The sequence below is a fragment of the Rousettus aegyptiacus genome, unplaced genomic scaffold (assembly GCF_014176215.1).
Source record: "Rousettus aegyptiacus isolate mRouAeg1 unplaced genomic scaffold, mRouAeg1.p scaffold_m13_p_1, whole genome shotgun sequence".
In the NCBI taxonomy this organism is placed as follows: Eukaryota; Metazoa; Chordata; class Mammalia; order Chiroptera; family Pteropodidae; genus Rousettus; species Rousettus aegyptiacus.
The window spans coordinates 64,216,181-64,239,919 of record NW_023416284.1 but is presented as its reverse complement, the minus strand read 5'-3'; the positions used below and the strand labels follow the sequence as shown (position 1 = coordinate 64,239,919).

Here is a 23,739-nt window from a genome sequence, read left to right as displayed (position 1 = left end):
AAAGCAGAATGTCCCCCTCATTGCAAATACCTTGAGAGAAAGTTGCTAGTTTTTTTTTTTTTTTTAATGTCAGCGTGTGAATTTGAACTGCCCATTCTCTGTCAGCAGTTTCATTTTGTCTCACAATTGAAGAGTTATTTGCCTTTTAGCCTATACATTAAGACTGATCTTAATTAAAATCTCATTGAAAAGTAGTAGGAAAAAAAAGTGAGAAATAGCTTGATGGAAAATGTGCTATTTTGATGATAAGATGTATAATCATACCTGGTGGGTTTGAGGCAGAATTTTCTGCTTTCATTGATGCTGGGGACAGACTGAAAAACATGACTGGGAAAATGGTAAGTTTAATGGTTCTGTACAGCCTTGATGTATTTGATAGTGAATCAGTTTTGCTTAAGACTTTCCTTCTTGCAAGTCATGGTAAAATATTTTGAGTTCTATGCACACTCAAAGCTTTACTGAGGTATGTAGTAACATGGAAGGTACAGTACAATTATAGATTTCGTAACAATCCCAGGTAACCCATAAATAGTACAGAGGTAGAGATGCCTTTTTGAACAGCCTAATGGGCCAAATGAATGAAGAAGGAAGGAGAAATGTTTTGTATATACTGATATCCAGTAGCTTTCTATATAGGCTCAGCAGACTTTACAAAATGCTTTTTGGGGCATTCTGGGTAAGTTGAACTTCAAGAAGATAGTAGTAGTAGTAGTAGTAGTAGTAGTAGTAGTAGTAATGTATATTTATAGAGTAATTAATTAATTACTGTGTGCCAAGCCCTGCTCAAAGTGTTAAAGTATTATCTCATTTCATCCTCATAACTGCCCTAAAAAGTGTAGGTACTTTATTTATCCCCAGTTTGCAGATGAGGGAACTGAAGCACAAATAAGTTAAGTAACTCCCTCAAGGTCACACATCTAAGTGGCAGATTTAACTATGAACCCACTTAGTTTAGGTCAGCAGATTGAGCCTTTAAGTCTCTACACTATGAGGGAGTATCTATCAGGAGGGTGTTTGTTTAAAAAGAATGATGATGATTTTATTCCATGCCATCTGCGCCTTCATGAAACACCAAGTAAATCACTTACTGAGTCTCTGCCAAGTGCAAAGCATAGTACTAGCCACTTAGGGATATATAAAGAAATGGAAAAGTCACCCCTTCTTTTGAGTTGCTTGTACTTTTAGTTGGGCATATTAAAATATAACCATATAACAAAATAATCAATGTATGGTGAGTGCTGAGTAAAATATCTCAGAGGGGTCAGAAGGGGAAACCCTGCTGGGTTAGAGCAGCTAGGAATGGGTTTGTGGAAGCGCTAGGTCTTCAGGCAGAATCTAAAATGAGGAAGGCGTTAGGTTGACCAGATGGGAGAACCGTTATTAGCACAATGCATGGCTCTTAGGTGCTTGATGTTTTTTTTAAAAATGAATGACCTGGAAAACTGGTATGGGAATGTAGCAGGAGATCTGTTTGGAAGGAAGGATGGAAGTAGATTGCATAGGACCTTAAATGTCAGAATGAGGCTGTGGCTTTCATTTTGAGGTTTAGATTCTCTCTTCCATTCCCCTGTAGCCAAAGGCATACAGTGTCAATCTTAGAATTCAAACTATGTGGTGTGGATCCATAGTGTAGCAGTTAGCACATCTGCTTTACACGCAGAATGTCCTGGGTTCGTGCCCCAGTGGAGCCATGGTCCATGGTCTATGGCCATGACACCCTGAATAAGCCCAGTGTCTGATCTTGGAAGCTAAACAGGGTTGAGCCTGGTTAGTACTTGGATGGGAGACCACCTAGGAAGACCAGGTGCTGTAGGCAAAATAATAATAATAATAATAATAATAATAATAATAATAATAATAATAATTGAAACTGTGGCCTTTAAAAGTGAGGCTTAGCTTCCAAGACCATAGTGCTTGGCACATAGGCTGACATTTATCAAGGGCTTGCTCTCAGTCAGCTCATTTATTTTGTCTTTATAAGACAACCTATGAAATAGGTATTAGTTTTATTATCATCATCTGCATTTTATAAACAAGGAAACTGAGGCTCAATGTAATGATTTGTATAAAGTTCCATAACTAATAAGTGATAGAGCTGGGACTTGAACCCGGGTGGTTTGGCTCTCAAGTCCAGCCTATCAACCATTCCACTGAAGCCTCTATGTGGAATGAATGGACCTCTGCACTTGATTGAGTAGCCACCAATGAGACATCCTGGAACCAGATTAAACCCCTGTGGTCTCAGAAGAGATGTATGCAAGTCATCAGAACTGAGGAACTCAAGTAATGTGTTCTTACTTCACTGACATGGCCATGAAACTCTGTTGTGGAGTTCTTGGCAGTGGAAGGGGCAAAGGCTGTAAAAGGCCTCCCACAGATACTCAGCCAGGGAGGGACGGAGTGCAGCTAGGCACGTAGAATGAGCGCAAGTTAGAATAGCAGGAGACTGCTTTTCCAGCCCCGTGGGTTTGCTGGGCCTTCAGTGAAAGCCTTTCCTTCTCTGCTTGAAGCCGAGGATGAAGGAGGCAGTGGGCAGCAAGCCACGTCCCAGGGTCAGTGGTTGCTTTGACAAAACTCATGCTTTTCCTTCCCTCCCTTGTTCCTTGGTTATTGTACAGCATTGTGGGGAAGGGAGGGCCATGCTATTTTTTGTGGGGTGGGGAAGACCATGCTCTTAGTGAATAAGAGCTGTATAAGGACTATAATGACTCCTGATTAGAAATTCTCTTAGGTTTTTGACACTGTACCTTAGATCCTGTAATCTCTCTAAGAAAAGTGAGAAGTTTCAAAAATAAATGCTTGCTCTTATGGGCTTAAGGTTCACTAAGTTTTCACTTTAAAAACTGTTCTGCTACACATCTTTAAAAAATATTAACTGTTGCCTCTGAGGCTTGCCAGAGTTAGGTAGGGCTGTGTTCCCAGGAGCCTTAATGAGAAAAAGAGGCACACATGGAGAATTCAGGGAACTCGGTTTGGTTGGAAGGGATGGACTTGTTTTTACTCCATTGGCCCCTTGTGCTAGGTCAGAGAGGTACTGCTGGGCTGAACTGTGCAGAAACACCGCTGGCCTTGATGCCAGCGGACTGTTGATGGGACGGCTGTGTCCCTCATTCCACTGTTTTCATTTGGTGCCTAGATGCATACTTTTGGAGGCTTGCCCACATTCTGCACACATTTCTATTAAACACATTTCTTTTCATCTCTCCTGGGTGCATCTGGAATTCCAGGTACAGTCTACAGGAAAATAGAAATGTTTTTGCTTGGAACTGTTTTCTTGCTAAGAAAGCTCTGAACTCTTTGTGTCCATGGGACAGCAAGCAGAGATACCAGCTTGTTAATACGTAGTTTAGAATGGGACATGCTAGCAGCCTTGGGGAGAGGCACATCTTGTTTTACTGAGCTTCATAGATGTTGCAGTCTGTATGGATTGAAGGCAAGACCCTCCACCCACAAAAGATGACAGCCTGCTGTATTGCAATACTTTTTTGTGGTGGTCTGGAACTGAACCTGCAATATGTCTGAGCTATGCCTGTAACATCATTTTATATTTATAGTTTTCAAAATGCTCTTATACCTAGTTTTTTATTTTATTCTCCTAGCACTCCCTGGGGTAGGCAGGTATTGTTTTTTGTTTTGTTTTGTTTTTGTTTTTTTCATTTCTAGAAAGAGAGTAATGGAACTTAGAAAAAGTAAATTAGAAAGATGGTTCAACTCTCAATCAAACCAGAAATCGACACACTCCTGCATGACAAATTGCATGGCAAGTTTTATGGTCTTTTAGCAGTAGTGCACCCCTTAGCACCTCTTGAAACAGTGCCAGCCAGGCACTGTACTGGGCACCTTGCATGTGTCAGTTCATTTAATCCCAACAGAAACCCACTGTGGTAGGTGTTTATCTTTATCACCGTTTTTGTAATTTTTACTACTGCCATTATTATACTCATATTACCAATGAGGAAACTGAGGCTTAGTGAAGAAAGATGTAATATGTAATGAGTGACAAATCAATTTTTTAAATGGTCATTCATGTTAAAAAGTGATCATTTATGTACAGTCATAAAACTAGTAACTGCAGAGTGGCAGCATTCCTGAGTTCACGCTCTTTCTGTCATGCTGTCCAAAAGAACTGGCACTCTTTTTCTTGGACTTGAGATTAACAGCCTGAAGACTGCAGAGGTGGTTCAGCCATAGTTTTCTCCTCTCTGTCAACTGAGTGATCAGAAGCCATAACTTATAATAGTAGGAAAGTAGGGAGTGTGCTGGCAGAGGCTGCTACCAGGGAATGGAAAGGGTAGAGGAGGGATAGGCTTGAAGGTTCAAGGCAAATTCAACAAGGCCTTCTCTTGCCAATCCCTAAATCTCTGGACACAGCTAGTTGATTTGGTCTGTGATTATTATTGTTTTTAGGTGGTTATTATAACCACTTTTGTGTTTAATTCCACTTTTGGATACACAGAGAAAAGATACGTCAATTGTGGTGCCAGCAATCACTGTGGTGCCAACTTTCTATTTACTTTAAAGAGCAAATAACTGCACTAAAAGATCCACAGTGGAGAGAGTAGCCTGCATTTTAGGTTGTGTTCCCTTTGGGGATACTGTGCATGTCCATAATGAAGGCCCTCCCCTATTATGTTTATGCCCAGAAACAGTACACACACACACACACACACACACACACACACACACACACACGGGATAGTTAGCAGTAGTAAAGAAAAAGATGAATTTGTTTCTCAAAGTTTCTCTTGCCTTGCATGGACCTGGATGAGTGTGTGTGTGTGGAGTAGAATATATGATACCTAATTAAAGACCTTTTCTTTTCATTTGCAAGGAGAGTTTATCAATAGACGGTTGGGTAACCAGGTGTGCACATAGGTTAAGAAAGATATTTACCAAGAATGTGAGTAAGATTACACAAAAATTTGATGTCCGACAAACGAACAGAACCCAGGGTTTTCTCTCCTTTATATCCTTATCCTGGACTGTGTAATCGCCAGCTTGATTTCTATGGGTTATTTTAGGACACCAGTATTGTAAACACTGGTTAGTATTTTTGTCAGGGCAGAGCTATCTGTGTGTGCCCAAAAAGCTGTTTAATTGCCCAAAGCTTATACCTTCGCACGTTGTATGGATAGGAAATTAGGCTTTCTTAGCTAGTTTGCTTTGATAACTAATCCCTCATACTGTGGGGCCACCTTGAATCATTGATAGAGCTCCCAGCACCGGTTTTGGAAGTGTTTCAGGAACAGAGAGTATTCCGGGAAGTGTTCCAACATGAGGCTTTCTCTCAGGACTGGCACCGGGCACCCGGGGGCTTGCCCCTGCTGCAGGATTGGCCGGGCGTGCGCTGCATCCATGTGAGCTGCTGACTTTCGTTTTCTTTAAAACATTCTCTGCCAGAGTGGCCTAAAGAGTTATCTGTCCTGAAGTCCAATATTGTCATATTTTTGTTCTCTCAAAGGAGACCGTAAATCAGGTGGAATTCTAGAGGCTTAAAAATGCACTTGCTCTCAGAATGTTCCTTCTTCGGCGGAGGCAGCAGGTGCTCTGGGGACTGAGGCCCAGTTTTTCTCCTGCCCAATGCTGGCAACTATTAGAAGTCTGAAGAAAAAAAAATGTCTAGAGTAGAATGTGGAAAATTTTACTGTCTTCAGAGGAAAATATTGATTTTTTTTTTTAAACAAAAGCTATTCTCTCTGTTGGCAGTGAGGGAGCCACATAGTGATACGCGATAGTTATGGCAAAAAACAAAAAGTCCTGAAAAACTGCTCTGGGTTCTTTGTATTGCCTCTCTTTGTCGTCACGTGCCTGAATAACTTGGTCCTCGCCGAGACACAACCATCAGGACATTCGTCCCTTCCTTCCTACCCTTCCGCTTGACGCAAAAGTGCGCTCAGGCGCATGGGCCTGGCGGGGGCGGGCAGAGCATCAGCTCCTGGAGTTGGCCCCTCCCTGTGCTTTCCGTCTGTGATGCCAGCAGGTGTTGCAGCGCTTTCCTGCGACCAGCTCTGGCAGTGGGTCGCATCTGTGCCCACTCTGCTGTTTCGTTGCTGCGCGGTGAAGCAAAATGCCACCTAGCTCCCACGCTCCCTTTTCTTTTGAGTTAGAGGAAAGAACCATTTGTCATTCTGAATAACTGCTATGTTTAGATGAGAACTTGTAGTTGAGTCAATAAACTTTGAGTGCCTACCAAGTCTCAGGTGCTTTGCTAGCTTCTGAGGCACAGAAAGGGGAGACTTTGCAGTTAGTATAAACAATGAGTTTTTTTCCATTTATTCAACAGGTATCTGTTGAGCCTTCTAGATACTATTCCAGGTGTTGGAGATAGAGCAGTAAACAAAACAGGCAACCATCCTTGTCCTCATGCCGCTTACATTCTAGTGGGGAGAGATTGACCCCAAACAAAAAAGTTACGGACATTTTAGCAAGTTTAATGGGATGTTAGTGGGTGAATACAGTTTAAAGTCAGATAATTAAAGACGTCCTCCCTGGGAAGATACTTAGAGCAAATTTAAGCAAAGATTTGAAGAAGGTGAGCTAAGTAGATATCTGGGGGAATGGGCATTCCAGGCAGAAGGAAAAGCAAGTGCAAAGGTACCTGAGGTGACAGTTCGCTTTGTGCTCAAGCGGTAGTCAGCAGGCCAGGTGGCCGCTAGAGCGAAGAATCAGAGCATTTGTTGCGGGATATGTGTTGGGCTGCCTAAAAGCCTGGTAAGCCACTGTAAGGTTTTTACTCTGAGTGAGATAGAACCATTGGAGGATTTGAATAGTGGAATGATATAATCTGAAGGATGTTTTAACAGGATCACTCCGACTGCTGTGTCAAGAATAGACTGTTAGGCAAGGATGCATTTGGGGATACTCTTGGTAGCTATTGTAATAATTGAAGGGCTATTGTAATAATTGAAGCAAGAGGTGATGGTGGCCAGGATCAGAAGGAAGGACCTTTGGGAGGAATAATGCTTATGAAATTAAGAATGAATTTGGATTTTCTTTCAGTTTGTTCCTTTTAAGGAGGAATGAGGATAAAGACATATCTCATATCAGTGGAATCCACTATGTCATAATAGTAAAGATAATTAATTACTTCAGCATAACAGTAAAAGGACAGAACAACCCGTCAAACTATCTAAACAAAATCTCTTTGAACTGTGAGACTGTCCTTGAAAAATCACTGTCTTAAAAGCTTGGATCCTCTCTTTCTAACTTTCCCTCCTGGTTTCAGTCTCATCCTTTTCATTCCCCTAGTGGCCTGTTTTCCAAAATTATGAGTTTTGAGGTCTTACCAACCTTTTGCAAAAGTGCTCCTCATAGCAAAACTAGTGTTTCAGAGAAATACTATAAACAAATATGTGTAAACTAATTTTTATTAATTAGACTGCAAGGAGCTTGATACTTATAGCAAAATTTCTGTAATGAAAATAACACTTTAAGATGTTTTATAATGTGGATATTTATATCGGTTTTGCCTGAGGCTGACTGAGATATACCCATCTTGCTTTTAGCATTGCACGTTATACACAGACAGACATTAGACCAGTGCTTTCTAAACTTTAATGTGCACATGACTCACTTGGGGATCTCGCTAACATGCGGAATCTGTTTTAGAAGGTCTTGATGGGTCGCAGGTTGTACATTTTTTAACAGGCCCATATGATTTTAATGCTGCTGGTCAGGACCACATTTGACAGCATAGATAATCAGTTTTCTTAATGCACAAATTGTAACATAGAACTTGAAAACATGTCTAGAAAATTCTTACTATCATAAAAGGGAGGTGAGCTTTAGCATGCCTTTGAAACAGCAATCTCTAAAACCTTTCATTAAACTCATATAGTCCGAGGGATTGATATGTTGGAAAGGAAATTGGTTTGAAGAAGTGAGTTCCAGATACCTTCAGCCGTCCAGCTGTAAGTGTTGTGCGCCTGCAGAAACCAGGTGCGTCTTTATTATTTATTAGCTGGGGCTACACCTTGACATAATCATCATAGTTGTTAAAGGAATTTCCCCCCAATTCTTCCTTTTATGTGCCTCTTTTGCTTTTTCCCACTTCTTGCCTTGTGACTTAGTAGACCAATGTAGGAGACTTGTGTTGAGTCATTGAGCACAGGGAGATTGGTGCAGGCGGCTGCAGCTCAGGAGACTCTAGTTAATGAGGGATGGTACCAGCTGACTGGGTAAAAAACAGAGTAGAGATTGGTTAACAAGGACGTTAAAAAAAAGGTAATGTTAAATGGGGCATACCTCATTCCTGCTGCGACTGTTTTAGTTTTTAACTCTGGCTTCTTCACTGATTCCTACTTCATTCCTATAATCAGACTCCAGGATAGAGCTTTAAAAAATTAACATTTTTCAGAAAGGCAGAAAATTCGCCAAGTTGTTATTGATATTTATTAAGTACCTTAACAACACATTTTTAAAAAATTGGGCTGAGACTGTGCCTGTAAAGTTGTCTTTTATAATAATTTCTGCTTATTTTTTGCCCCTGAGTAGTTTGTAAGGTTTTTCCGATTTGCTTTCTCAGACCTCACCACTGTCATTGGTGGGGGAGGGGCCCCTGAGCCACCTAAGTACAGCCTTGAAGCTGGCCACAAGCCCCAGGTAGTGGTCGTTCTGTTTTTGAAACTGGACCAGGAAAGTCCAGAGGAATGCAACAACATTTTTACTTCTTGCACCCTGCTAGCTTTTTTTTTCTAGGCCTCCTAAAAATGTGTTTATATTGCTGGCCATGCGTGTGGAGCAGTCTGGAATTCTGTGTGGCATTAGATAGTGAAAAAAATAGATTTCCCACATAGGACTGAGGTTATGGGACTGGGAAATCTTAGATTATGCAGGACTCTAATAGAAAGAAGGGAAATTGGGGATGAGATTTATTTCAATATTTAGTTTTCAAAAGTACTATACATTAAAAAACATTTTTAAACCAGTCTTTTTGGGAGTGGAGATGTGTACTAGAAGCAATACCAAACTTTTGAGTATCGAATTAAGAATTTCGACTCATTAGAAGAAAAAAATGTCTTTCGGGTGAAAGAATAATTTGAATTCGAAGAGCCTGGTAGTTATATAATTTGAGAGCAGGGTCTGGCATATTGTGGAGGACCCTGAGGACCTCACCTCAGTAGCACCACTACCTTCGTCACCGCAGGACCCTCTCTGCAAGGATGGTTTCACTGTCACCAGTCAGGTCTCAGCCTGGCCCAGTCGAGTGCTTGGGGAGTCTGTGTCCTCTGTTTTGCCACGTTTAATTAGCTCTGGAAATATGCTATCAAAGGCTGTCTGGCAGTGTTTCATTAATGGTACGGGGTGAATTCAAAAGCGCTAATTAATTGTTTTAGATTATTTGCAAAGCTCATGCTGAAAAACCTAATGCCTGTAGGAGAAAGTTGGCAGAGGCTGTTCAGAGATTAGTCTGGACATTACCGGCTCAATTGCCTTTTGGAGTTCTGCCAAGAGGGGAATTGTTTTTCTTTTAAGAGAAGTGCTTGTGGTCATATTGTTCCCTAAATTTCCAGTTTACTGCTTCACCGGGCTCTTGGCTGATGAAGCTCATATGGCCTTGCAGAGCTGGGGAGCCCAAAGAGCATCTTCTAGAGGTTTTGTTTTTGTTTTGTGAAACACAATTACTTAACATTCATTAACTAAATAAATACTTGCCAAGGGCTTCTTCTTAGAGAGAGGAAAAGGAGCTCTAGTTTGTTATGAAACAGTTCAGGTTTTAAGTGTTAAATGTTCAAAGACATCAGGATCAGGCCTCTGAGTGGCTTTTTTTCTTAAAACAAGTCAGATTCCTCATTTCCTCTGTTTGGCTGGCCCCAGACAGCAAACTGCTACTGCATTTGGAAAGTGGTGTTCAGAAATCTCAATTTGAAATCAAGTGCATGCCAATTTAAGTTCACAGTATACTGTATGTATGAAGGGGGGCATATATTTGCATTATTTTGCTATCTTTGTAATATCTTATAGAATAATAATACCTAGAGTTAGCTCAGCCTGATGAATTGTAGAAAAATAATAGAAGTTCCTGCTCCATAAAGGTGGAAGGGAATTGAGGCTGGTTGAATCAAATGCTAGTTCTGGTGACTCAGAGTAATGGAAGATGAAAGTGAAAAAGAGTATTTGAGACTTATCTCAGAGCCAATCAAGTGTTATATAAGGATGCTGTTTTCTAATTAGTAAATAGAAAACATCTATCCAGAAATCTTCCGACTCCTGGCCTTCGCCCTGCCTCCTATGGGCAGGCCTCAACGTCTTTTCCCGTCCTTCTGGGCGGGAGCAGCCTATGAGTAAGGAGTTATGCAAAAACCCCGGGGCCAAACTGTACCTTATTACCGTGATTCAGGAGAAAAGAATTCTAATGAAAAATTTCAGAAGACTGTGTTGAGCTAATTCATGGTATTGTCAGATCTTTCTAAACTCCAGAAAGGCCCAGTAAAATCTATTATTTCTGTTTGTTCCTCAACTTGGAATCTATTGGAAAAAGCTAACAAGAAAACCTCAGGAGAGTATGTGCTGTTTGAGGAATTTATTCCTGAGTGCACAGTGGCCTCTGTTTACTCTGTGCGAGGCTGGTTACCCTGAGGCCTTGGGCAACTTACCTCCGAGTCCTCAAGAAGCAGGTCTGGAGTGGCAACTTTGGACTTTTAACCCTTTCTGCAGGCAACTTGGGGAAGTTGATTGGAGTGTAGATCTCAGAGCTGTGAGGGATCATGAAAGACATTTTTAAAGTTGGGAATTAAGCCTTTGCATCAATAAATGACTAATTTTTTTTTATTGCTTTATTTTTTTTCATCTCTTTGCAGTTTTATTTTAGAAAGTAATTTTTTGCTACGATGTCAAGAGTTACTGGCATATCCCAGTTAAGTTGTAAGATATCATGAATAATGTTACAACTAATAATTAAATTAGTGACTTTGAAGGGTGATTTTCTTTAAAAAGATAAAACAAAATTAAAAGTTACCTTAAAATAACTGGTTATTTGTATTAAATGTATTTGAATGGGAGAGGGAGGGGTTAGGATTGCCCTTGATAAAATGAAAAATACACAGAATCTGTAGCGCATCATCTGTTTTGCTACCCATGAGCATGGTACTTCCTCCCGCCCCATTTATTTAAGCTTTCTTTCAGCAGAGCTTTTGTAGTTTTCAGTGGTTATTTTGAAGATCATAGTGTGTCCAGAGGTGAATAGTGTTCACCATGCACGTCTGTTTCATTAGAATCAGGTTTAAGAACCTCTGTTTCAGAGCTATAATTCTATCTCCTTCAGACTACTCTTTATTAATAATGATGAAAACTAATACTCCCTTTGGCCACCTGGAGAGTCAGCTCAGTCGCAGATAACTTAGGCTACTTGCTAAAGTGAGTTATTGGCCTGGCTGGGTTTTCTTTAAGATGTAGGAACTCAGAAGTTGGTGTGTACTATAAGAAATATGTTCTTTAGCTGAGGCTGAAACTAGTATTGCTGAGAGGGGGTGTCCACAGCATCCCTTTACTGTGGTAAAATGAGCATTCCCTTTCCTTTAGGCTAAAGGACAAAGTTAGGGCAGTGTCAGCATGCGAAGATTGAAAGGGCCTGTGTGACAGGCCCTTGGGGTTTCCCAGATTTTTGCTGGAGCAGTCACTCAAGTGAGGCTTTTTTTGGGACTTGTAACCAAAACATTTTGTAGAGATTTTACTCTCCAAATGTGAGGAATGCCTGAGGACTTTATCAAGATGAAGAGTGCCTGTTGGTCTGTCACATCTTTATTTAGGAGAAGTAATTTTCTCCCACAATGTCCAATCTTAACAGAGATGTATTAAAGCTAGGGAGTCAGGATCGTTGGTAGCTGTGACCTTGGGCTGTGGGTTCTGACATGGGTTCAGGCCCCAGCTTTACTCTTTGCAGGCTGTGTGACGATTGCCTCAGCGTCCTCATATGTAAAACAGAGATATCAATACTACCTACTGTACTGTGTTCTTGTGAGGATTATAAATGAGATGATGCATGTAAATCAGAGGGTCACGTTTATTTTAAATGAAACTATTGGAAATAGTGTTCTTTGAAACTGTCAGCATGGTGAGTATATTTACCCAGTTTTTAAAGTTGTAAGTCTATGTTTTGGGCCTATTTTTGGTTCAAAAATCAGATCCGATTTTGAAATACAGTGTTGCAGATAAGTCAGTGCCCATTTTTTTATTTTCTGTATGTTCTGCTCAGAGCGGTACAGTGATGTACTACAGTGGCACTGAGGATTGGGGCCGGGGGCAGACAAGAGAACACAGAAACAACGGAGTAAAACCACCCATGGGTGACTTTCCTGATCCGTGCGTGCGGTGCCTCTGGTTTCAGTCCCACCCTAACTACCCTATTTAAAATCGTAATTCTGCTCAACCCTTGGCATTCCTATTCCTTCTTATCTTGCTCTATTTTTTTTCTCATAGCACTTATCACCTTAATTAAAATATGTTTATAATTTACTTTTTATGTCTGTTATTTATCTTCTGCCACTAAAGTGTAATTTCCATGAAAGTCAAGTCAGTTTGTTTTTCCTCTGGTGCAGCTTTTCCTGTATACATGAAAATTCTCAAGTAGAGGAGTTTCCATGTCTTCCTTGTCCTTGCTTGAGTATGACCTTTGAGGGAGAATGTGGGGACAGTTAGTTCACTAATAAATACCCAGTTCCCAGCACATAGTAGGCGCTTAATATTTATTGAATAAATCAATAATTATAATCTTGTCTCACTCATAAAGTACAACAAAGAGAAACAACTTTGCTAAAATAATAAATCTGAATGTCAATGTATTCTGTTTTGGGAGAAAGAGGCAGTGTTGGGATGAAGGCTATCCCATAAAGACCGGACGAAGGGAGCATTGTCTTTTCAGATTCTTAGACAAAACGGTGTCTGTGTGACCTGTGGTAGTTGTTTTAAAGATGGGATCTGTCACTAGATTGTTATGAGTCTTTGACAGCAAAAAGCTATTGCTTCTTGGTAAACATTCTCTGAAGCCTAGTATAAGACTCTTTAGTACTCTGCATGTTGGTGAGGGTAGTGGTAGTGTATTTCATTGAGGTTCTGACGGTTAATTCTTTAAACTAGTGGTTCTTGCAAAATGTGGTCATGGACCTGAGATCCTTTTCAGGAGGTCTGTGAGTTCAGAACTATTTTAATAATAATTCGAAGATGTCTTTTTTCACTGGGTTAACATTGCAGCAATGGTATAAAAGCAACGTTGGAAAGATAGCCGGCGTCTGAGCAGGGACTGAGGCAGTGCTTCATTGCCACGCACCAGTTTCATTTAAGAATGCTATTGATGAAACAGTAAAACTCTCAGACACACGTCTTTTTCATATTCTGTGTGATGAAATGGGAAGTATGCATGTAGCACTTCTCCATGCCAAAGTACAGCGGTTATCTTGAGGAAAGGCACTTGTACAGTTGTTTGAACTGTGTGAGCTGAACTAGTCTGTTTTTCATGGAACACCATTTTACTTGAAAGAATGACTGACAGACAAATGATGGTTATCCAGAGTTTGGTATTTGGCAGACGTTTTTTGAAAATGAACAAAGTGAGCCTGTTATTTTAAGGAAAACAACTGACACTATTTGTTGCCAATGATAAAATTTTATTTTTTGAGCAAAAATCAAACTTTTGGAAATCTCATATCTCTCACCATGACTGTGGCAGTTTCTCAATAATTAAATACTTTTCTGATGAGATCAATGAACATATTAACAAATGTGATTTCTTTTGAAATCATGTAAGAAATATGTCAACATTTGGAATATTTGCATAACTCAGTGAACCATTATATTCCAGATGACCAATATGTGATGTTACAAAATTATGTGTGGGTAAAAGATCTCACAGCTTGATAGCACAAGAAAGAGCAATTGATTTTTAAAAACTATATTTTGAGATAATTTTAGACTTATGGAAGAGTTGCATAAACAACACAGAGAGTTCCCATATAGCCTTCATCCAGCATCACCTTATGATAACATCTTATGTGCCCATAGAACATGTCAAAACTAAGACATTTATCTTGGTACATTATTATTAATTAAAGTGTAGAATTTATTTGGATTTCACCAATTTTTCCACTAAGGTTCTTCTTCTGTTACAGGACTCAATTCCCAGTCTCACACTGCATTTAACTGTCATGTCTTCTGGTCTCCAATCTGTGACAGTTCTGTCTTTCAGTAACTTGGGCACTTTATAAGAGTACTGGTCAGTCGTTTTGAAAATGTCCCTAGATTTGGATATTTCTGATGTTCTCTCATGATTGCATTGAACGTGTGCATTATTGGGAAGGATACCACAGAGGTAAGTGTGCCCTTCTCAGGGCCTCAAAGCGGGATTACATTGTGTTTATATGTATTATTACTGATAATGTTAACCTTTATCAGTTGGTTAAGGTGATGTCTGCCTGAATTCTCTGCTATAAAGTTACTACTGTTCCCTTTGTAATTTTCTCAGTATTTTAGAGGGAGCAATGGATTTTCATGTAATGAGGTATGGAAAGTTCATATGTGATTCAGATCCCACGTTGCAACTGACCTTTAAGAAATGACTGTCAAATGAATTTAGGTATAATATAAAGGAAGAAAGAGCCACAAATATATGAAAAACTGTTAAGATTTTTCTCCCCTTTTTAACTGCATATTTGTGGTAAACCAGATTCGTTCATATCTTTCAACCAAAATAATGTATCACAATAAATTGAATGCAGTAGATCTGAAAACCAGTTTTTGTCTTCTCTTAAGTCAGAAAATGAAGAGATTTGCAAAAATGTAAAACAATGTCACTATTCTCACTATAAATTTTTTTTTCCAGAAAATATTTTTTGTTAACTTGCTTGGGTTTATTATTGTTGGTTTTAAATGTAAGAATATATACTTTTTAAATATCTCAATTTTTATTTCTATTGCAGTAAATGTTGATAGATATAATTCATTCATACAGAATCTCTTTGGAGTCCTCGGTAATTTTAAAGCATAAAGGGATCCTAAGATTAAAAAGTTTCAGAATAACTGCTTCTGAATGAAAGAAGAGTTATCTCAGAATCTAGGGTGAAGCTTGTCTTCTGGCCCAAATGAAGATTCAATGAAGGACTTCACTATAAGTTTTGTCCCTGTCCCTCAGCATCTTAGTATCAAGTTTTCTCACCTGGAAAGTGAGAGAGATTGGCCTGAGGATTTTCAAGTTTTTTTTCAGCTCCCAAATGCTATGATTCCAAATCACTGGTGCTGTCAAAGATGCCATCTAGGCAGCATGAGCATTATGGAGCAATATAGGTGATTCCTAGAGTGTGATATTTGTAAGGTTAATGATGAAGAGGATCATATCTAGAGGATATGACATGATAGTATTTGTGAGGCTGGGATTTGAGCCTTGTTCTGACTTTCTGGGCCTGTAAAATTATTTCTTTCACTATCCCTTCAAAAAACTAGTTTTAACTGTGATTGGATTTTACTATAGTGAATAAAAGAAAGATTTTTAATTCTTGCTAAATATTCTTGTTGGTTTATGTATATCATAAATTAAGAAGTGCAGGATTTTCTAGAATTTTTCTGTTATAATTTTCATAAGTTAAAAAGTGCACGATTTCCTGGAACTTTCTGCTCTTATGTTCTCTTTGTGTGTGTGTGTGTGTAAACTTCTTTTGTGTGAATATTTATAAATATTTATGTAAATCATTTTTGTTATGGTTTTTAATATACCACTGATGTCCATACTGAAGCAGACTTAGGTTATAATATCCATTATATACTTATAATCTCCATGAAGCTAATTAGTTATTTTAATACTTGGTTTTTAAAAAATTTAAGACTCTTTAGACATCATTAATATTTACAAACATAGACTTTAAAAAAATTCCAGATGGATTGTATTAAGAACTAACCTTTATCTTTTTTAGGTTTTTAAAAATTTATTTATTTTTATTATGTTGACATTGATTAACAAAATCCAGTAAGTCTCAGGTGTACAATTTAGTAGTAAGACATTATATATATATATATATATATTGCATTGTGTATTCACCACCCATAGTTAGATTTCTTTCTGTCATTACATATTTGACCCCTTTTACCCATCAGCCTCCTCCCTCCCTGCTCCCCCAACCCTCTGTTAACCACTAGTCTATCTATTGTCTATGATTTTTAGTTTATATGGAAGGAGACTTGATGGCTTTAATGAGGGAAAAAATGAGGAAACAAAAGGGAAGGTGAAGCCAGTAGTATATTGTCATGTTAAGTATCAGTCTAAATCAATTTTTAAACAGGATTCTGCATTCCTGTAAAGAAGATTTTGTAATGGAAACTGCCACAGTTGAAGGCCAGCTCTGTCATAATCACCAATTTGGGCATCTCTGATATTTAGCAGAAATATAAATATCTAATGCAGTGTGTGTTTGTTATACTGTCATAGGAAAATTTTGTAATTGATTTTGAGCCAGATTCTTCTAGGGTTTAGCTACTATTTGGAAATAAGATTTGGAACCTGAACTAACTTTCTGAACACTTATACGATTTTATAAATTACAGTAAAGTAAATTTAGCATGTATTGTAACTAGAAAAAAATTCGTGATTATCTTATACTGAAAAAGTTTCATCTACAGCCATGCCACCCTGAACAAGCCCTATCCCGTCTGATCTCGGAAGCTAAGCAGGGTCAGGCCTGGTTAGTACTTGGATGGGAGACCACCTAGGAAGACCAGGTGCTATAGGCGTAAAAAATAAAGAAAAAAGGGATTGTAATGTTAAGCCGACAAGGTCCTTGCAATCTGTTGAGGTCAACCAAGGTTTGCCTTGCCTAAAAAATAAAAGAATAAAAATATAAAGTTTCACTCATCAAATTTCAGAGGTTAAGGTTTAAGCAGTAGTTAGCTATTTTAGGATATTTATGTAACCCAATATATGAGAAAAATACTCCCCAACTCCCAACAAGACAGTTTCAGAGAGGCTGGTACTTCAGAGCACAGACTTGAGAGCCAGCTGCCTGAGTGCAAATCCCAGGTCTGCCACTCAGCAGCTGTGCAACCTGTTTGCTTCAGGGTCCTCATCTATAAAGCACAGTGAATAATCGTACCCATCTCACTAGGTTGTCTTGAAGATTTAATGAGATACCATGCTTTAAGTGCTCAGACCCTGCCTGGCACTTACTAAATACTGCTGAGCTGCAGCTATTAGCATTTGTGTGCTATTAAAATTATTGCCTAGTTAACGTGGTATATTTTAGATTACTTATTTCTTCTCAACATCTGAATTTTTATCTCATTAGCAACATTATCCTCAAGTGATGTTTTAAAATAAGTTACATCTGAGAAGATTTTGCATTCATAAGGCACACTGCCGGAGTTCTAGATTTGTGGTATGTTGGTATTTTAAGTATCCTTGGAGATGATCTAGTCTAACTTGGCCTGATACATAAATCACCTTTCTAATATCCTGTTGACTGATCCCCCAGCCTTGCTTGAATTTAAAATAGCTCTGACTTTTGGAAAATTCTTCCTTGTGTTGTGCAGTCCACCTGGCTGCACCTAGCACCTAGTGTACTCCCAGCACTTAGTTCTGCCTTGTAGAGCTGCATAGAATTTGGCTAATACATGACCCTTCTGAATGGTGTCTGTGAAGTAAATAGATTCTGGACAATTAAGGGTCTAAAAGTGACCAGACGGTATATGTCAAAGTTGAGGAGCTCAAAGGACTTTGCTCCCTGTTGGTAAAAGAAATAAGGCTCATATTTGGAGATGGAGTTGCCCTGAGCTAGTTGGGAATACATACAGCATAGAAATTTGTCCCACTGAGCCTGCAGTGGGACTGTGAGCCAGAGAGGGGAAAGGCAGTGCCTGGGTCCCTGGGACCTGCCCTTACAAAACACCCCCACACATTGTTGTGCATGTCCTTTCCTGGAGGTGGAGCTTCTTTGTGTTTTAAAAATGTGACCTCCCATATTTTTTACTCTCTCTTTTTCCTTTTACATAGAATGGAAGCTCCGTGAAAGCAGAGGAGAAACTGCTTACCTTGTTCACTGCTGTGTCTCTAGCAGCCACAGGAACTTGGGTTATAGTAGGTGATCAATATTTAATTGATGGAATTAAAGACTGAACACACAAAAGTAACTATGTTTTCAATTTAGTGCAGGGAAATAATTGTCACTTTTACCTGTAGGTCGTGGCCCATTCTTTGGGCCTGAGCTGAAGAAGAACCTGTCAGAGAAAAGGAAATGAGATCTCAGAACAATTATATATTATTTATAACTTTCAAACATTCTGAAAAAGAAAAAACTTCTCTGTTTAGTTATGTAAAGATTTTCTAGAAAGGAAGGAGAGGTTTCTAATTTTGTCAAAAGCATGGTGTATACCATGCTATCAGAACTGGGGTTTTATTTTTATTTTTTTATTTTTTTCAGAATTGGGGTTTTAAATCAGCCCAGCTGGATAGCAGCTTCAACCTATAACCTGGGTGATGTTATATGTGAGTGCTAATGAAAAGTTTGCCAGAAACATGAATCGTAAAAGGCCATCGAATTATTACAATGCAGGAAAAAATTGTATGAGAATTCCAACATAGAATGTCCAAATAACTCATTTTTCTGAAGTCTTTTAAAAATGTTCTTACACAGTTTGCACAGACTATCTAAGTTGGTAGAAAATAGATGAAAAATTAAAATGACAGCTGAGAATTTAGAACAGTTAATTAAGGAAATTCGAGACTCCTTTTTTCTTTGATGTGTGAATCTTTCATCCATGTTCCAGTAGTTGAGTTTTCCATAGAATGAGGACATATATTTAGGTCAGAACTCATTGGCATATTCCTTGGGATATCTTGATCCAGCATTTTCTCTAGGAAGAAACATTCTTTGATTTGGGAACCAGAAGGCCTTCTAGTCCAGGTGCCACCTGCAGGCCAGCTTCCACTTAGTCATTTGACTAAGTCAGTAAGACAGTAACTTATGAAGTCAGTAACTTCCCAGACTTCGAGTGAGTTACTTACCATCATTCTACCTCAGTTTTTTCATCTATAAAATGTAGACAATTGTAGTATATCTCAAGGTTGTTTTGAGGCAAAAATAAGTAAATATAAGGCAAGTGCTTGGAATAGAGCCTGGCACATAGTAAACATCCATAGAGAATATTATTATTGTCAAATGTGGTTATTTTGAGGGTAATACACTGGAAAATAGATAAAGGAACTTTGCAAATTTAAAATCCCTATACCAATTCAGAGGAATATTATTTGTCTCTATGATGACCTCAGAATTTGCGAAGTTCTTTCCCGTTCTAGGCCACTTGCCATACTTCATTTACATTTCCCTGTGTGAGGTGTGGATTACTTTCTAGGGTGCTCTATTTATCACAAACTAGACACACTCTGAGGCAAAGCCATTTCAGTATGGACTAGTTAGAAAATAAAATAACTTTGAATTTTCTAAGCTATACCTTTACTTGGAATTTGAACTTTGTTGAATTTCTAAGTAAGGGGGTAAAAAACTACTCTTCTCTTCTTATAGTCACAGTGTTCATAGGCAAGTTGAAAAAAATAAATAAAAATTACAGTTCTGAGGGGGAAAAGTTTTTTTTTTAATTGTTTACATTAATCAGATTCTATGTATGTTGTCTTAATTATCATTTTGTCTCTGCAGAGAATGAAGCTGATTTTGAACATGCCTTTTTTTTCCCTTAAAATATATTGGCCATTATATTTACCAGGCTTTGAGTTTTTGTTTTTGTTTTTAAATAGAGATTATTAATTGTGAAGTTATTTTGATGTTCAACAGGCAAAGGAAACACATTACTTTGTGTAAACAGAGGTTACCATGGAGTCTTTGAAGTCTAAATTATTCAATTATTTGCCTAAGGACAAATTTCTTGACTGTTTAGGTTTCCTCTGGCCTGTAATAAACTACAGTGGTGAGACTAACACAAAAACATCCTATGTATAAAACATTTGGGTCCTGTTTGCAAAGCATGTTTGATCCAAATCGTCAGGCTTACCTTTGAGCTACATTGACGAATTAGGGAACTTTCATCCCATTTTCTCTTCCTTGTAGGGGTCTAATTGGCTTGTGGTTGATAAAGACAGATGCATATTTATGGGAAAGATACGCTTTCATTTTGCTTAAGTTTGAAATGACCACTTGTCTCTGGAACTGGCACTGGGACCAAAGAATGTTTATTACTTCCATGTTTTTGACATGGAAATGGCTCTGAAAGATATTCAGTGAGTTTTATGTTCAGTTCTATTCTGTAATTTCTTTGAGCCCCAACCACGGTGACTCGGTTTCGTAAAGTCCAAAGGGACCTGCCTTACAGAGTCGTCTCATTTTATAGCTGTTTTGTTTTTTTGTCTCTCTCTTTCTTTTTTTTTTATCCAAAAGCAGCTACCTTGAGTACAAAAGCTCCTTTTGCATAGTAAAAGACAACTATTACTGACCTTAGCAAATGATCCTACCAAGGACATGGGCAGGGACATACGTGTTGTTTTCAGACACAAGTTATGCCTTACACCTGCTCTACTCGTATTACTGGTCAAGCAGATTTAGGGGCCCTTGGACAGGGTTATCTTGGGAAGGTGGAAAGACAACTGATGGTTTATAACTTAGAAAGACCTTTGGGACTCCAGTCCAGAAGTTTTTGTTTTTGTTTTTTTCACCTGTATGTGCCAGGTGGGAAGTATGATGTGTTTCCTGCTGTGGGGATGGAGAGAACGGTGTCCCACCTCTGTGGGGAAGGTAGAAAGCATCTGATTGGCACATGTGATTCAGAAGGGTCACAGGTCCAACTCCACATTTACTTTTCCAGATCCTTCCCTTTGCTCTGAACTCCGATCCTGCCCCCCTCACACTCTGGGGACTATAGAAGCTGCAGGAAGGAAGTTGTCATTCCTTATGCCCTTTACTCTTCCTGTACCCCTAGGCTGACATCTGTCAGGTGGGTCTGGGAGCTCCCTGCAATCACATTTATATTTAGTAGCTTGCTTGGCAGTGACTCTTCAGGGCCTGGGCTCCTGTATGAAGTACTGGCCATCACAACTGCAGCTCCCGTTGACCCCTGTGCATAGGACCCTATAGCCCCAGACCATAGAACCCAAAGAAAGCTCTGGGTGACCTCTGCTGTTGAACAGCTGCTCCTCGCACCAGTCACTGTGGTAACTGGGCTCTGTTTATGGACATGAACGAGGCCCTCAAGCCCATAGCATTCACACCATGGACAGAGCTCCCCCTGGAAATATGCTGCCTGCCAGATTGCCAAGGCTAAACCAAAACAAAGACACACCAAACAAAAGTAGCCAGGGGAGTGTTCTGCCCTTAGGGGACACGTCTTGTGGCCTAATTGCCCAAGTATCCTCCTTTACCAAGCAGAGCTATGCCTGGGTGAGGTTATCTTAGTTATGTCAGAGAAAGAGGGAGCCAAAGATCCTGGTACTTGTATGGGTGGTGTTTTGAGCGCAGGCCTGGACTCGAGCTGTGGGTTTAGAAAGAAGCTGTGTTCAGTACCAAGGATCTGACATTTTGAATATCTTATTTTAGGTTCTGCTTGTATGTAAAGTGCAAAGCTATTTTTTGCATCTGCACCTTAAGAATGGACTTGTGTCTGGAAACTGAGTTTGGAGCTTGTCCTCTTTAGAGTCCTCACTTTCACAGTGATGGTCCTTTGTGTCCAAAGCACCCCTGTTCGTTATAACTCCCCATGGGAAACAGTGAGCCCCAGGACACGTTTGAGCACACTTTGAAACTGAGAACTTTGAGGGGACTGTGTTCTGGGTGCTTCTAGCATTCTTAGGTTTTATGACTCCGTGGATGGACTCTTCCGGCACATGTGTCCTTTACCCTCACTTAGGTACTTCACTGGGTACACACATAGATAAAACCATAGTCTACATTGAATGCTGTTAGAATTTTGGAGCTAGAAGGCCTCATAGAAATCATCAAACCACACTCCTCTATTTTAAAGATGCATACGCCAAGGCTAAAGGTTACTCAACTGGTTTAGCAGGGCCAGAGCCAGTACATGTGGCTTCTGATGCTGTTCCAGAGCTCCCTTCCCCACTCCACACCTTGTCACTGTGAGTGTGCTTGGTCTGTGGCTTGGGTATCCCGGTTGGAGAGGTCGAGAGTGGAGTTGCGAACAAAACAGAGATGCTCAGGAACATGATGTATTCTAAGAAAGAGGGACTCCTTCATATCAGCTTTAGCTTTAAAGTTTAAAACACTCATTCATTGCATTGAGGAGGCCTTGAGGCCTCCCCCCTGCTTTTCTTGATCTGATCAGATATCAAGGAATTGGAGGATAAAGGGGAACAAGAACCTGGGATGGAGTTGCTACTGGCAGTGAGAAGAACAGGAGCTTACACCAGAGTTCCTTCCTGTAAAAATTCAGATCTGCCTCTGCCCCAGCAGCGCTTTTCTCCTTCACTTCAGCAGTATGTCCTGGAGTTTGAAAAGCTGCCGCCTCTTCTGAAGGTGACCCATCCAGAGGGACCCTTCGCTGTGAGAAGGGAGTGAAGCTAAGCTCACTTGCTCTTCTTTGCATACTTAGGCCCATGAAATTACTCAGTGACTGCTACCGTTTGTTCATAAATAATTCCGTATGAACTGTCCTGTTGATAAACCAAACCAAACCAAACCAGCAGTAGTTTTCCTTTACCTGAGGGTTTAAGTGAAAGTATAGCCACAAGTATCCTGTTGGTTTCCATTCATCTCAGTGCTGAATGTTTGTACATTGGGCTATGGATTTGATGTTTCCATCCTGTCTTAGCTGAGATACCGGTGTGAAATGTGAGTTTGCCATTTGACATACTCTTCTTCCTCTAGCTGGTTGGTAATGAAGCTAAAATACTGATTGGGTTCATTGATTATATTTGAGAGTTCATCATGGGTGTGAATATTGGTATAGGAGAATCCCATGCTTCACTCTGAGTAGTTGTCATCAGGAGAAGAAGTAAACTTTTCCAGGTTTAATCTGTAACTGTCATGTTCTTTTAGGGAAGGGATAATTAGAATTTGCCCCGTGCTGGTGCTGTCAGGCTTTGAAAAGCAGACCTCAGGGTGAACTGAAAAGCCAGTACCCTGGACTAGATGAAGCCATGTTCTGGACAGTCTGGCAATGAACTGGTTTCTCTAACATCTATTCACAGTTAGCCAGTGAGGTTAATAAGTTAGCTGAGAGTCAGTGCCTGTACCGGCCATAACTCACTTGCATTCTGGACAGGGGTCAGAGAAACTGAATAGATTTATTCATTCAGTAAGCAGTGAATAACAGCAGCCTTAGCTAAAAAACCAACTCTTTTCAGCTTTTTGATGACATGTACCATTATTATTGTTAACAGGTTGGCCAAAAAGTAAAACTGGAAGGGTAAAGGCTTTGTTCCTCTCTGTCTAACACTCAGATATTCTCTCCTAGTTTTCTGTTGTCATTTAATAAACATTTATCTGCCTATGGTGTCCCTACATTCATTACTCTTAATTAATGAATGATCTTATGCAGCAGGCATACAAAGAAGCCTTAAGAAGGGGAGGATAATTGGGATCTTTTGTGTCTCTGCCTGCTCATCCTTTGGTGTCTTCAACCAGGGAAAGGAAGTAGAAGTCAACGTAAATTAGTTTACTTTGGTAATAGCAGTTTTAGGAAAGGTTTGGATAAGGAAATTGAAACTATTGACAAATAGGAGGTTTGGGGATTATTGCTGGAGTTTTTTTTATTCCTTCTAGCCTAGGGACTTTGTCTCAGTTACCACTGATAATGGACCCTTTTTAT

General features: G+C 39.5%; 1 protein-coding gene and 2 pseudogenes across 1 annotated transcript in view; all 3 read left to right on the top strand.

Moving 5' to 3' along the window:
* TGFBR3 (transforming growth factor beta receptor 3) overlaps window positions 1-23,739 on the top strand; it is a 173,460-nt gene that overhangs the window by 23,029 nt on the left and 126,692 nt on the right. The gene's annotated exons all lie outside the window — the stretch shown is intronic.
* LOC118605123 lies at window positions 1,701-1,816 on the top strand (annotated as a pseudogene).
* LOC118606608 lies at window positions 16,592-16,710 on the top strand (annotated as a pseudogene).